We start from the raw sequence: 13,277 nt of genomic DNA on the forward strand, positions 1-13,277 counted from the left end.
TGCCTGCTAATAATGAGGCCTTGAGCCTTAAAAGAGAAGGGGCTTGGACCCCTGGAGGTGAGTGTTTGGCTGCTAAAATTGAGGCCTTGAGCCTTGAAAGCGGAGGGACTTAAACCTGTGGAATGAAGGTTTGGCTGGTAAAAATGAAGGCTTGAGCCTTAAAACAGAGGAGCTTGGACCCCTGAAAGTAAGTTTTTGGCTGCTAATAATGAGGCCTGGAGCCTTAAAAGAGAAGGGGTTTGGACCCCTCGAAGTGAGGGTTTGGCTGTTAAATAAAGGCCTTGAGCCTTAAAAGAGAAGGGGCTTGGACCCCTCGAAGTGAGGGTTTGGCTGCTAAAAATGAGGCCTTGAGCCTTAAAAGAGAAGAGGCTTGGACTCCTGGAATTGAGGGTTTGCTGCTAAAAACGAGGTCTTGAGCCTTAAAAAAGAAGGGGCTTGGACTCCAGGAAGTGAGGGTTTGGCTGCTAAAAATGAGGCCTTGAGCCTTGAAAGCAGAAGGGGCTTGGGCCCCAGGAATTAAGGGTTTGGCTGCTAAAAATGAGGCCTTGAGCCTTAAAAGAGAAGGGGCTTGGGCCCCAGGAATTAAGGGTTTGGCTGCTAAAAATGAGGCCTTGAGCCTTAAAAGAGAAGGGGCTTGGACCCCTGGAAGTGAGGGTTTGGCTGCTAAAAATGAGGCCTTGAGCCTTAAAAGAGAAGGGGCTTGGACCCCTGGAAGTGAGGTTTGGCTGCTAGAAAGGAGGCCTTGAGCCTTAAAAGAGAAGGGGCTTGGACCCCTCGAAGTGAGGGTTTGGCTGCTAATAATGAGGCCTTGAGCCTTAAAAGAGAAGGGGCTTGGACCCCTGGAAGTGAGTGTTTGGCTGCTAAAATTGAGGCCTTGAGCCTTGAAAGCAGAGGGACTTAAACCTGTGGAATGAAGGTTTGGCTGGTAAAAATGAAGGCTTGAGCCTTAAAACAGAGGAGCTTGGACCCCTGAAAGTAAGTTTTTGGCTGCTAATAATGAGGCCTGGAGCCTTAAAAGAGAAGGGGTTTGGACCCCTCGAAGTGAGGGTTTGGCTGTTAAATAAAGGCCTTGAGCCTTAAAAGAGAAGGGGCTTGGACCCCTCGAAGTGAGGGTTTGGCTGCTAAAAATGAAGGCTTGAGCCTTAAAAGAGAAGAGGCTTGGACTCCTGGAATTGAGGGTTTGCTGCTAAAAACGAGGTCTTGAGCCTTAAAAAAGAAGGGGATTGGACTCCAGGAAGTGAGGGTTTGGCTGCTAAAAATGAGGCCTTGAGCCTTGAAAGCAGAAGGGGCTTAGGCCCCAGGAATTAAGGGTTTGGCTGCTAAAATTGAGGCCTTGAGCCTTAAAAGAGAAGGGGCTTGGGCCCCAGGAATTAAGGGTTTGGCTGCTAAAAATGAGACCTCGAGCCTTAAAAGAGAAGGGGCTCGGACCCCAGGAAGTGAGGGTTTGTCTGCTAAAAATGAGGCCTCGAGCCTTAAAAGAGAAGGGGCTTGGACCCCTGGAAGTGAGGGTTTGGCTGCTAATAATGAGGCCTTGAGCCTTAAAAGAGAAGGGGCTTGGACACCAGGAAGTGAGGGTTTGGCTGCTAAAAATGAGGCCTTGAGCCTTAAAAGCAGAAAGGGCTTGGGCCCCAGGAATTAAGGGTTTGGCTGCTAAAAATGAGGCCTTGAGCCTCAAAAGTAAAGGGGATTGGACACCAGGAAGTGAGGGTTTGGCTCCTAGAAAGGAGGCCTTGAGCCTTAAAAGAGAAGGGGCTTGGACATCTTAAATGAGGGTTTGGCTGCTAATAATGAGGCCTTGAGCCTTAAAAGTGAAGGGGCTTGGACCCCAGGAAGTGAGGGTTTGGCTGCTAAAAATGAGGTCTTGAGCCTTAAAAGAGAAGGGGCTTGGACCCCTCGAAGTGAGGGTTTGGCTGCTAAATACAAGGCCTTGAGCCTTAAAAGCAGAGGGGCTTGGGCCCCAGGAATTAAGGGTTTGGCTGCTAAAAATGAGGCCTTGAGCCTCAAAAGTAAAGGGGCTTGGACCCCTGGAAGTGAGGGTTTGGCTGCTAAAAATGAGGCCTTGAGCCTTAAAAGAGAAGGGGCTTGGACCCCTGGAAGTGAGGGTTTGGCTGCTAGAAAGGAGGCCTTGAGCCTTAAAAGAGGAGGGGCTTGGACATCTTAAATGAGGGTTTGCCTGCTAATAATGAGGTCTTGAGCCTTAAAAGAGAAGGGGCTTGGACCCCTGGAAGTGAGTGTTTGGCTGCTAAAATTGAGGCCTTGAGCCTTGAAAGCGGAGGGACTTAAACCTGTGGAATGAAGGTTTGGCTGGTAAAAATGAAGGCTTGAGCCTTAAAACAGAGGAGCTTGGACCCCTGAAAGTAAGTTTTTGGCTGCTAATAATGAGGCCTGGAGCCTTAAAAGAGAAGGGGTTTGGGCCCCTCGAAGTGAGGGTTTGGCTGCTAAAAATGAGGCCTTGAGCCTTAAAAGAGAAGAGGCTTGGACTCCAGGAAGTGAGGGTTTGGCTGCTAAAAATGAGGCCTTGAGCCTTGAAAGCGGAGGGACTTAAACGTGTGGAATGAGGGTTTGGCTGCTAAAAATGAAGGCTTGAGCCTTAAAACAGAGGAGCTTGGACCCCTGAAAGTAAGCTTTTGGCTGCTAATAATGAGGCCTTGAGCCTTAAAAGTGAAGGGGCTTGGACCCCAGGAAGTGAGGGTTTGGCTGCTAAAAACGAGGTCTTGAGCCTTAGAAAAGAAGGGGCTTGGACTCCAGGAAGTGAGGGTTTGGCTGCTAAAAATGAGGCCTTGAGCCTTGAAAGCGGAGGGACTTAAACCTGTGGAATGAGGGTTTGGCTGCTAAAAATGAAGGCTTGAGCCTTAAAACAGAGGAGCTTGGACCCCTGAAAGTAAGTTTTTGGCTGCTAATAATGAGGCCTTGAGCCTTAAAAGTGAAGGGGCTTGGACCCCAGGAAGTGAGGGTTTGGCTGCTAAAAATGAGGCCTTGAGCCTTAAAAGAGAAGGGGCTTGGACCCCTCGAAGTGAGGGTTTGGTTGCTAAAAAAGAGGCCTTGAGCCTTAAAAGCAGAGGGGCTTGGGCCCCAGGAATTAAGGGTTTGGCTGCTAAAAATGAGGCCTTGAGCCTCAAAAGTAAAGGGGCTTGGACACCAGGAAGTGAGGGTTTGGCTGCTAGAAAGGAGGCCTTGAGCCTTAAAAGAGAAGGGGCTTGGACATCTTAAATGAGGGTTTGGCTGCTAAAAATGAGGCCTGGAGCCTTAAAAGAGAAGGGGTTTGGACCCCTCGAAGTGAGGGTTTGGCTGTTAAATAAAGGCCTTGAGCCTTAAAAGAGAAGGGGCTTGGACTCCTGGAATTGAGGGTTTGCTGCTAAAAACGAGGTCTTGAGCCTTAAAAAAGAAGGGGCTTGGACCCCTGGAAGTAAGGGTTTGGCTGCTAAAAATGAGGCCTTGAGCCTTGAAAGCGGAGGGACTTAAACCTGTGGAATGAGGGTTTGGCTGCTAAAAATGAAGGCTTGAGCCTTAAAACAGAGGAGCTTGGACCCCTGAAAGTAAGTTTTTGGCTGCTAATAATGAGGCCTTGAGCCTTAAAAGTGAAGGGGCTTGGACCCCAGGAAGTGAGGGTTTGGCTGCTAAAAATGAGGTCTTGAGCCTTAAAAGAGAAGGGGCTTGGACACCAGGAAGTGAGGGTTTGGCTGCTAAAAATGAGGCCTTGAGCCTTAAAAGCAGAAAGGGCTTGGGCCCCAGGAATTAAGGGTTTGGCTGCTAAAAATGAGGCCTTGAGCCTTAAAAGAGAAGGGGCTTGGGCCCCAGGAATTAAGGGTTTGGCTGCTAAAAATGAGGCCTCGAGCGTTAAAAGAGAAGGGGCTTGGACCCCAGGAAGTGAGGGTTTGGCTGCTAAAAATGAGGCCTTGACCCTTAAAAGAGAAGGGGCTTGGACCCCTGGAAGTGAGGGTTTGGCTGCTAGAAAGGAGGCCTTGAGCCTTAAAAGAGGAGGGGCTTGGACATCTTAAATGAGGGTTTGCCTGCTAATAATGAGGCCTTGAGCCTTAAAAGAGAAGGGGCTTGGACCCCTGGAGGTGAGTGTTTGGCTGCTAAAATTGAGGCCTTGAGCCTTGAAAGCGGAGGGACTTAAACCTGTGGAATGAAGGTTTGGCTGGTAAAAATGAAGGCTTGAGCCTTAAAACAGAGGAGCTTGGACCCCTGAAAGTAAGTTTTTGGCTGCTAATAATGAGGCCTGGAGCCTTAAAAGAGAAGGGGTTTGGACCCCTCGAAGTGAGGGTTTGGCTGTTAAATAAAGGCCTTGAGCCTTAAAAGAGAAGGGGCTTGGACCCCTCGAAGTGAGGGTTTGGCTGCTAAAAATGAGGCCTTGAGCCTTAAAAGAGAAGAGGCTTGGACTCCTGGAATTGAGGGTTTGCTGCTAAAAACGAGGTCTTGAGCCTTAAAAAAGAAGGGGCTTGGACTCCAGGAAGTGAGGGTTTGGCTGCTAAAAATGAGGCCTTGAGCCTTGAAAGCAGAAGGGGCTTGGGCCCCAGGAATTAAGGGTTTGGCTGCTAAAAATGAGGCCTTGAGCCTTAAAAGAGAAGGGGCTTGGGCCCCAGGAATTAAGGGTTTGGCTGCTAAAAATGAGGCCTTGAGCCTTAAAAGAGAAGGGGCTTGGACCCCTGGAAGTGAGGGTTTGGCTGCTAAAAATGAGGCCTTGAGCCTTAAAAGAGAAGGGGCTTGGACCCCTGGAAGTGAGGTTTGGCTGCTAGAAAGGAGGCCTTGAGCCTTAAAAGAGAAGGGGCTTGGACCCCTCGAAGTGAGGGTTTGGCTGCTAATAATGAGGCCTTGAGCCTTAAAAGAGAAGGGGCTTGGACCCCTGGAAGTGAGTGTTTGGCTGCTAAAATTGAGGCCTTGAGCCTTGAAAGCAGAGGGACTTAAACCTGTGGAATGAAGGTTTGGCTGGTAAAAATGAAGGCTTGAGCCTTAAAACAGAGGAGCTTGGACCCCTGAAAGTAAGTTTTTGGCTGCTAATAATGAGGCCTGGAGCCTTAAAAGAGAAGGGGTTTGGACCCCTCGAAGTGAGGGTTTGGCTGTTAAATAAAGGCCTTGAGCCTTAAAAGAGAAGGGGCTTGGACCCCTCGAAGTGAGGGTTTGGCTGCTAAAAATGAAGGCTTGAGCCTTAAAAGAGAAGAGGCTTGGACTCCTGGAATTGAGGGTTTGCTGCTAAAAACGAGGTCTTGAGCCTTAAAAAAGAAGGGGATTGGACTCCAGGAAGTGAGGGTTTGGCTGCTAAAAATGAGGCCTTGAGCCTTGAAAGCAGAAGGGGCTTAGGCCCCAGGAATTAAGGGTTTGGCTGCTAAAATTGAGGCCTTGAGCCTTAAAAGAGAAGGGGCTTGGGCCCCAGGAATTAAGGGTTTGGCTGCTAAAAATGAGACCTCGAGCCTTAAAAGAGAAGGGGCTCGGACCCCAGGAAGTGAGGGTTTGTCTGCTAAAAATGAGGCCTCGAGCCTTAAAAGAGAAGGGGCTTGGACCCCTGGAAGTGAGGGTTTGGCTGCTAATAATGAGGCCTTGAGCCTTAAAAGAGAAGGGGCTTGGACATCTTAAATGAGGGTTTGGCTGCTAATAATGAGGCCTTGAGCCTTAAAAGAGAAGGGGCTTGGACCCCTGGAGGTGAGGGTTTGGCTGCTAAAAATGAGGCCTTGAGCCTTGAAAGCGGAGGGACTTAAACCTGTGGAATGAGGGTTTGGCTGCTAAAAATGAAGGCTTGAGCCTTAAAACAGAGGAGCTTGGACCCCTGAAAGTAAGTTTTTGGCTGCTAATAATGAGGCCTGGAGCCTTAAAAGAGAAGGGGTTTGGACCCCTCGAAGTGAGGGTTTGGCTGTTAAATAAAGGCCTTGAGCCTTAAAAGAGAAGGGGCTTGGACCCCTCGAAGTGAGGGTTTGGCTGCTAAAAATGAGGCCTTGAGCCTTAAAAGAGAAGAGGCTTGGACTCCTGGAATTGAGGGTTTGGCTGCTAAAAACGAGGTCTTGAGCCTTAAAAAAGAAGGGGCTTGGACCCCTCGAAGTGAGGGTTTGGCTGCTAATAATGAGGCCTTGAGCCTTAAAAGAGAAGAGGTTTGGACTCCTGGAAGTGAGGGTTTGCTGCTAAAAACGAGGTCTTGAGCCTTAAAAAAGAAGGGGCTTGGACTCCAGGAAGTGAGGGTTTGGCTGCTAAAAATGAGGCCTTGAGCCTTGAAAGCGGAGGGACTTAAACCTGTGGAATGAGGGTTTGGCTGCTAAAAATGAAGGCTTGAGCCTTAAAACAGAGGAGCTTGGACCCCTGAATGTAAGTTTTTGGCTGCTAATAATGAGGCCTGGAGCCTTAAAAGAGAAGGGGTTTGGACCCCTGGAAGTGAGGGTTTGGCTGTTAAATAAAGGCCTTGAGCCTTAAAAGAAGAGGGGCTTGGACTCCTGGAAGTGAGGGTTTGGCTGCTAAAAATGAGGCCTTGAGCCTTGAAAGCGGAGGGACTTAAACCTGTGGAATGAGGGTTTGGCTGCTAAAAATGAAGGCTTGAGCCTTAAAACAGAGGAGCTTGGACTCCTGAAAGTATGTTTTTGGCTGCTAATAATGAGGCCTTGAGCCTTAAAAGTGAAGGGGCTTGGACCCCAGGAAGTGAGGGTTTGGCTGCTAAAAATGAGGTCTTGAGCTTTAAAAGAGAAGGGGCTTGGACCCCTCGAAGTGAGGGTTTGGCTGCTAAATACAAGGCCTTGAGCCTTAAAAGCAGAGGGGCTTGGGCCCCAGGAATTAAGGGTTTGGCTGCTAAAAATGAGGCCTTGAGCCTCAAAAGTAAAGGGGCTTGGACACCAGGAAGTGAGGGTTTGGCTGCTAGAAAGGAGGCCTTGAGCCTTAAAAGAGAAGGGGCTTGGACATCTTAAATGAGGGTTTGGCTGCTAATAATGAGGCCTTGAGCCTTAAAAGTGAAGGGGCTTGGACCCCTGGAAGTGAGTGTTTGGCTGCTAAAATTGAGGCCTTGAGCCTTGAAAGCGGAGGGACTTAAACCTGTGGAATGAGGGTTTGGCTGGTAAAAATGAAGGCTTGAGCCTTAAAACAGAGGAGCTTGGACCCCTGAAAGTAAGTTTTTGGCTGCTAATAATGAGGCCTGGAGCCTTAAAAGAGAAGGGGTTTGGACCCCTCGAAGTGAGGGTTTGGCTGTTAAATAAAGGCCTTGAGCCTTAAAAGAGAAGGGGCTTGGACCCCTCGAAGTGAGGGTTTGGCTGCTAAAAATGAGGCCTTGAGCCTTAAAAGAGAAGAGGCTTGGACTCCTGGAATTGAGGGTTTGCTGCTAAAAACGAGGTCTTGAGCCTTAAAAAAGAAGGGGATTGGACTCCAGGAAGTGAGGGTTTGGCTGCTAAAAATGAGGCCTTGAGCCTTCAAAGCAGAAGGGGCTTGGGCCCCAGGAATTAAGGGTTTGGCTGCTAAAAATGAGGCCTTGAGCCTTAAAAGAGAAGGGGCTTGGGCCCCAGGAATTAAGGGTTTGGCTGCTAAAAATGAGGCCTTGAGCCTTAAAAGAGAAGGGGCTTGGACCCCTGGAAGTGAGGGTTTGGCTGCTAAAAATGAGGCCTTGAGCCTTAAAAGAGAAGGGGCTTGGACCCCTGGAAGTGAGGTTTGGCTGCTAGAAAGGAGGCCTTGAGCCTTAAAAGAGAAGGGGCTTGGACATCTTAAATGAGGGTTTGCCTGCTAATAATGAGGCCTTGAGCCTTAAAAGAGAAGGGGCTTGGACCCCTGGAAGTGAGTGTTTGGCTGCTAAAATTGAGGCCTTGAGCCTTGAAAGCGGAGGGACTTAAACCTGTGGAATGAAGGTTTGGCTGGTAAAAATGAAGGCTTGAGCCTTAAAACAGAGGAGCTTGGACCCCTGAAAGTAAGTTTTTGGCTGCTAATAATGAGGCCTGGAGCCTTAAAAGAGAAGGGGTTTGTACCCCTCGAAGTGAGGGTTTGGCTGTTAAATAAAGGCCTTGAGCCTTAAAAGAGAAGGGGCTTGGACCCCAGGAATTGAGGGTTTGCTGCTAAAAACGAGGTCTTGAGCCTTAAAAAAGAAGGGGCTTGGACCCCTGGAAGTGAGGGTTTGGCTGCTAATAATGAGGCCTTGAGCCTTAAAAGAGAAGAGGCTTGGACTCCTGGAATTGAGGGTTTGCTGCTAAAAACGAGGTCTTGAGCCTTAAAAAAGAAGGGGCTTGGACTCCAGGAAGTGAGGGTTTGGCTGCTAAAAATGAGGCTTGAGCCTTGAAAGCGGAGGGACTTAAACCTGTGGAATGAGGGTTTGGCTGCTAAAAATGAAGGCTTGAGCCTTAAAACAGAGGAGCTTGGACCCCTGAAAGTAAGTTTTTGGCTGCTAATAATGAGGCCTTGAGCCTTAAAAGTGAAGGGGCTTGGGCCCCAGGAAGTGAGGGTTTGGCTGCTAATAATGAGGCCTGGAGCCTTAAAAGAGAAGGGGTTTGGACCCCTGGAAGTGAGGGTTTGGCTGTTAAATAAAGGCCTTGAGCCTTAAAAGAGAAGGGGCTTGGACTCCTGGAAGTGAGGGTTTGGCTGCTAAAAATGAGGCCTTGAGCCTTGAAAGCGGAGGGACTTAAACCTGTGGAATGAGGGTTTGGCTGCTAAAAATGAAGGCTTGAGCCTTAAAACAGAGGAGCTTGGACTCCTGAAAGTAAGTTTTTGGCTGCTAATAATGAGGCCTTGAGCCTTAAAAGTGAAGGGGCTTTGGCCCCAGGAAGTGAGGGTTTGGCTGCTAAAAACGAGGTCTTGAGCCTTAAAAGAGAAGGGGCTTGGACCTCTCGAAGTGAGGGTTTGGCTGCTAAAAATACAAGGCCTTGAGCCTTAAAAGCAGAGGGGCTTGGGCCCCAGGAATTAAGGGTTTGGCTGCTAAAAATGAGGCCTTGAGCCTCAAAAGTAAAGGGGCTTGGACACCAGGAAGTGAGGGTTTGGCTGCTAGAAAGGAGGCCTTGAGCCATAAAAGAGAAGGGGCTTGGACATCTTAAATGAGGGTTTGGCTGCTAATAATGAGGCCTTGAGCCTTAAAAGAGAAGGGGCTTGAACCCCTGGAAGTGAGTGTTTGGCTGCTAAAATTGAGGCCTTGAGCCTTGAAAGCGGAGGGACTTAAACCTGTGGAATGAGGGTTTGGCTGCTAAAAATGAAGGCTTGAGCCTTAAAACAGAGGAGCTTGGACCCCTGAAAGTAAGTTTTTGGCTGCTAATAATGAGGCCTGGAGCCTTAAAAGAGAAGGGGTTTGGACCCCTCGAAGGAGGGTTTGGCTGTTAAATAAAGGCCTTGAGCCTTAAAAGAGAAGAGGCTTGGACTCCTGGAATTGAGGGTTTGCTGCTAAAAACGAGGTCTTGAGCCTTAAAAAAGAAGGGGCTTGGACTCCAGGAAGTGAGGGTTTGGCTGCTAAAAATGAGGCCTTGAGCCTTGAAAGCGGAGGGACTTAAACCTGTGGAATGAGGGTTTGGCTGCTAAAAATGAAGGTTTGAGCCTTAAAACAGAGGAGCTTGGACCCCTGAAAGTAAGTTTTTGGCTGCTAAAAATGAGGCCTTGAGCCTTAAAAGAGAAGGGGCTTGGACACCAGGAAGTGAGGGTTTGGCTGCTAAAAACGAGGCCTTGAGCCTTAAAATAGAGGAGCTTAGGCCCCTGAAAGTAAGGGTTTGGCTGCTAAAAATGAGGACTTGAGCCTTAAAAGCAGAAGGGGGTTGGGCCCCTGGAAGTGAGGGTTTGGCTACTAAAAATGAGGCCTTGAGCCTTAAAAGCAGAAAGGGCTTGGGCCCCAGGAATTAAGGGTTTGGCTGATAAAAATGAGGCCTTGAGCCTTAAAAGAGAAGGGGCTTGGGCCCCAGGAATTAAGGGTTTGGCTGCTAAAAATGAGGCCTCGAGCCTTAAAAGAGAAGGGGCTTGGACTCCAGGAAGTGAGTGTTTGGCTGCTAAAATTGAGGCCTTGAGCCTTGAAAGCGGAGGGACTTAAACCTGTGGAATGAGGGTTTGGCTGGTAAAAATGAAGGCTTGAGCCTTAAAACAGAGGAGCTTGGACCCCTGAAAGTAAGTTTTTGGCTGCTAATAATGAGGCCTGGAGCCTTAAAAGAGAAGGGGTTTGGACCCCTCGAAGTGAGGGTTTGGCTGTTAAATAAAGGCCTTGAGCCTTAAAAGAGAAGGGGCTTGGACCCCTCGAAGTGAGGGTTTGGCTGCTAAAAATGAGGCCTTGAGCCTTAAAAGAGAAGAGGCTTGGACTCCTGGAATTGAGGGTTTGCTGCTAAAAACGAGGTCTTGAGCCTTAAAAAAGAAGGGGATTGGACTCCAGGAAGTGAGGGTTTGGCTGCTAAAAATGAGGCCTTGAGCCTTGAAAGCAGAAGGGGCTTGGGCCCCAGGAATTAAGGGTTTGGCTGCTAAAAATGAGGCCTTGAGCCTTAAAAGAGAAGGGGCTTGGGCCCCAGGAATTAAGGGTTTGGCTGCTAAAAATGAGGCCTCGAGCCTTAAAAGAGAAGGGGCTTGGACCCCTGGAAGTGAGGGTTTGGCTGCTAAAAATGAGGCCTTGAGCCTCAAAAGAGAAGGGGCTTGGACCCCTGGAAGTGAGGTTTGGCTGCTAGAAAGGAGGCCTTGAGCCTTAAAAGAGAAGGGGCTTGGACATCTTAAATGAGGGTTTGCCTGCTAATAATGAGGCCTTGAGCCTTAAAAGAGAAGGGGCTTGGACCCCTGGAAGTGAGTGTTTGGCTGCTAAAATTGAGGCCTTGAGCCTTGAAAGCGGAGGGACTTAAACCTGTGGAATGAAGGTTTGGCTGGTAAAAATGAAGGCTTGAGCCTTAAAACAGAGGAGCTTGGACCCCTGAAAGTAAGTTTTTGGCTGCTAATAATGAGGCCTGGAGCCTTAAAAGAGAAGGGGTTTGTACCCCTCGAAGTGAGGGTTTGGCTGTTAAATAAAGGCCTTGAGCCTTAAAAGAGAAGGGGCTTGGACCCCTCGAAGTGAGGGTTTGGCTGCTAAAAATGAGGCCTTGAGCCTTAAAAGAGAAGAGGCTTGGACCCCAGGAATTGAGGGTTTGCTGCTAAAAACGAGGTCTTGAGCCTTAAAAAAGAAGGGGCTTGGACCCCTGGAAGTGAGGGTTTGGCTGCTAATAATGAGGCCTTGAGCCTTAAAAGAGAAGAGGCTTGGACTCCTGGAATTGAGGGTTTGCTGCTAAAAACGAGGTCTTGAGCCTTAAAAAAGAAGGGGCTTGGACTCCAGGAAGTGAGGGTTTGGCTGCTAAAAATGAGGCTTGAGCCTTGAAAGCGGAGGGACTTAAACCTGTGGAATGAGGGTTTGGCTGCTAAAAATGAAGGCTTGAGCCTTAAAACAGAGGAGCTTGGACCCCTGAAAGTAAGTTTTTGGCTGCTAATAATGAGGCCTTGAGCCTTAAAAGTGAAGGGGCTTGGGCCCCAGGAAGTGAGGGTTTGGCTGCTAATAATGAGGCCTGGAGCCTTAAAAGAGAAGGGGTTTGGACCCCTGGAAGTGAGGGTTTGGCTGTTAAATAAAGGCCTTGAGCCTTAAAAGAGAAGGGGCTTGGACTCCTGGAAGTGAGGGTTTGGCTGCTAAAAATGAGGCCTTGAGCCTTGAAAGCGGAGGGACTTAAACCTGTGGAATGAGGGTTTGGCTGCTAAAAATGAAGGCTTGAGCCTTAAAACAGAGGAGCTTGGACTCCTGAAAGTAAGTTTTTGGCTGCTAATAATGAGGCCTTGAGCCTTAAAAGTGAAGGGGCTTTGGCCCCAGGAAGTGAGGGTTTGGCTGCTAAAAATGAGGTCTTGAGCCTTAAAAGAGAAGGGGCTTGGACCCCTCGAAGTGAGGGTTTGGCTGCTAAAAATACAAGGCCTTGAGCCTTAAAAGCAGAGGGGCTTGGGCCCCAGGAATTAAGGGTTTGGCTGCTAAAAATGAGGCCTTGAGCCTCAAAAGTAAAGGGGCTTGGACACCAGGAAGTGAGGGTTTGGCTGCTAGAAAGGAGGCCTTGAGCCATAAAAGAGAAGGGGCTTGGACATCTTAAATGAGGGTTTGGCTGCTAATAATGAGGCCTTGAGCCTTAAAAGAGAAGGGGCTTGAACCCCTGGAAGTGAGTGTTTGGCTGCTAAAATTGAGGCCTTGAGCCTTGAAAGCGGAGGGACTTAAACCTGTGGAATGAGGGTTTGGCTGCTAAAAATGAAGGCTTGAGCCTTAAAACAGAGGAGCTTGGACCCCTGAAAGTAAGTTTTTGGCTGCTAATAATGAGGCCTGGAGCCTTAAAAGAGAAGGGGTTTGGACCCCTCGAAGGAGGGTTTGGCTGTTAAATAAAGGCCTTGAGCCTTAAAAGAGAAGAGGCTTGGACTCCTGGAATTGAGGGTTTGCTGCTAAAAACGAGGTCTTGAGCCTTAAAAAAGAAGGGGCTTGGACTCCAGGAAGTGAGGGTTTGGCTGCTAAAAATGAGGCCTTGAGCCTTGAAAGCGGAGGGACTTAAACCTGTGGAATGAGGGTTTGGCTGCTAAAAATGAAGGCTTGAGCCTTAAAACAGAGGAGCTTGGACCCCTGAAAGTAAGTTTTTGGCTGCTAATAATGAGGCCTGGAGCCTTAAAAGAGAAGGGGTTTGGACCCCTCGAAGTGAGGGTTTGGCTGTTAAATAAAGGCCTTGAGCCTTAAAAGAGAAGGGGCTTGGACCCCTCGAAGTGAGGGTTTGGCTGCTAAAAATGAGGCCTTGAGCCTTAAAAGAGAAGAGGCTTGGACTCCTGGAATTGAGGGTTTGCTGCTAAAAACGAGGTCTTGAGCCTTAAAAAAGAAGGGGCTTGGACCCCTGGAAGTGAGGGTTTGGCTGCTAATAATGAGGCCTTGAGCCTTAAAAGAGAAGAGGCTTGGACTCCTGGAAGTGAGGGTTTGCTGCTAAAAACGAGGTCTTGAGCCTTAAAAGAGAAGGGGCTTGGACTCCAGGAAGTGAGGGTTTGGCTGCTAAAAATGAGGCCTTGAGCCTTGAAAGCGGAGGGACTTAAACCTGTGGAATGAGGGTTTGGCTGCTAAAAATGAAGGCTTGAGCCTTAAAACAGAGGAGCTTGGACCCCTGAAAGTAAGTTTTTGGCTGCTAATAATGAGGCCTGGAGCCTTAAAAGAGAAGGGGTTTGGACCCCTGGAAGTGAGGGTTTGGCTGTTAAATAAAGGCCTTGAGCCTTAAAAGAGAAGGGGCTTGGACTCCTGGAAGTGAGGGTTTGGCTGCTAAAAATGAGGCCTTGAGCCTTGAAAGCGGAGGGACTTAAACCTGTGGAATGAGGGTTTGGCTGCTAAAAATGAAGGCTTGAGCCTTAAA

This window comes from Phalacrocorax aristotelis, chromosome 10, assembly GCF_949628215.1.
Source record: "Phalacrocorax aristotelis chromosome 10, bGulAri2.1, whole genome shotgun sequence".
NCBI classification, from domain to species: Eukaryota; Metazoa; Chordata; class Aves; order Suliformes; family Phalacrocoracidae; genus Phalacrocorax; species Phalacrocorax aristotelis.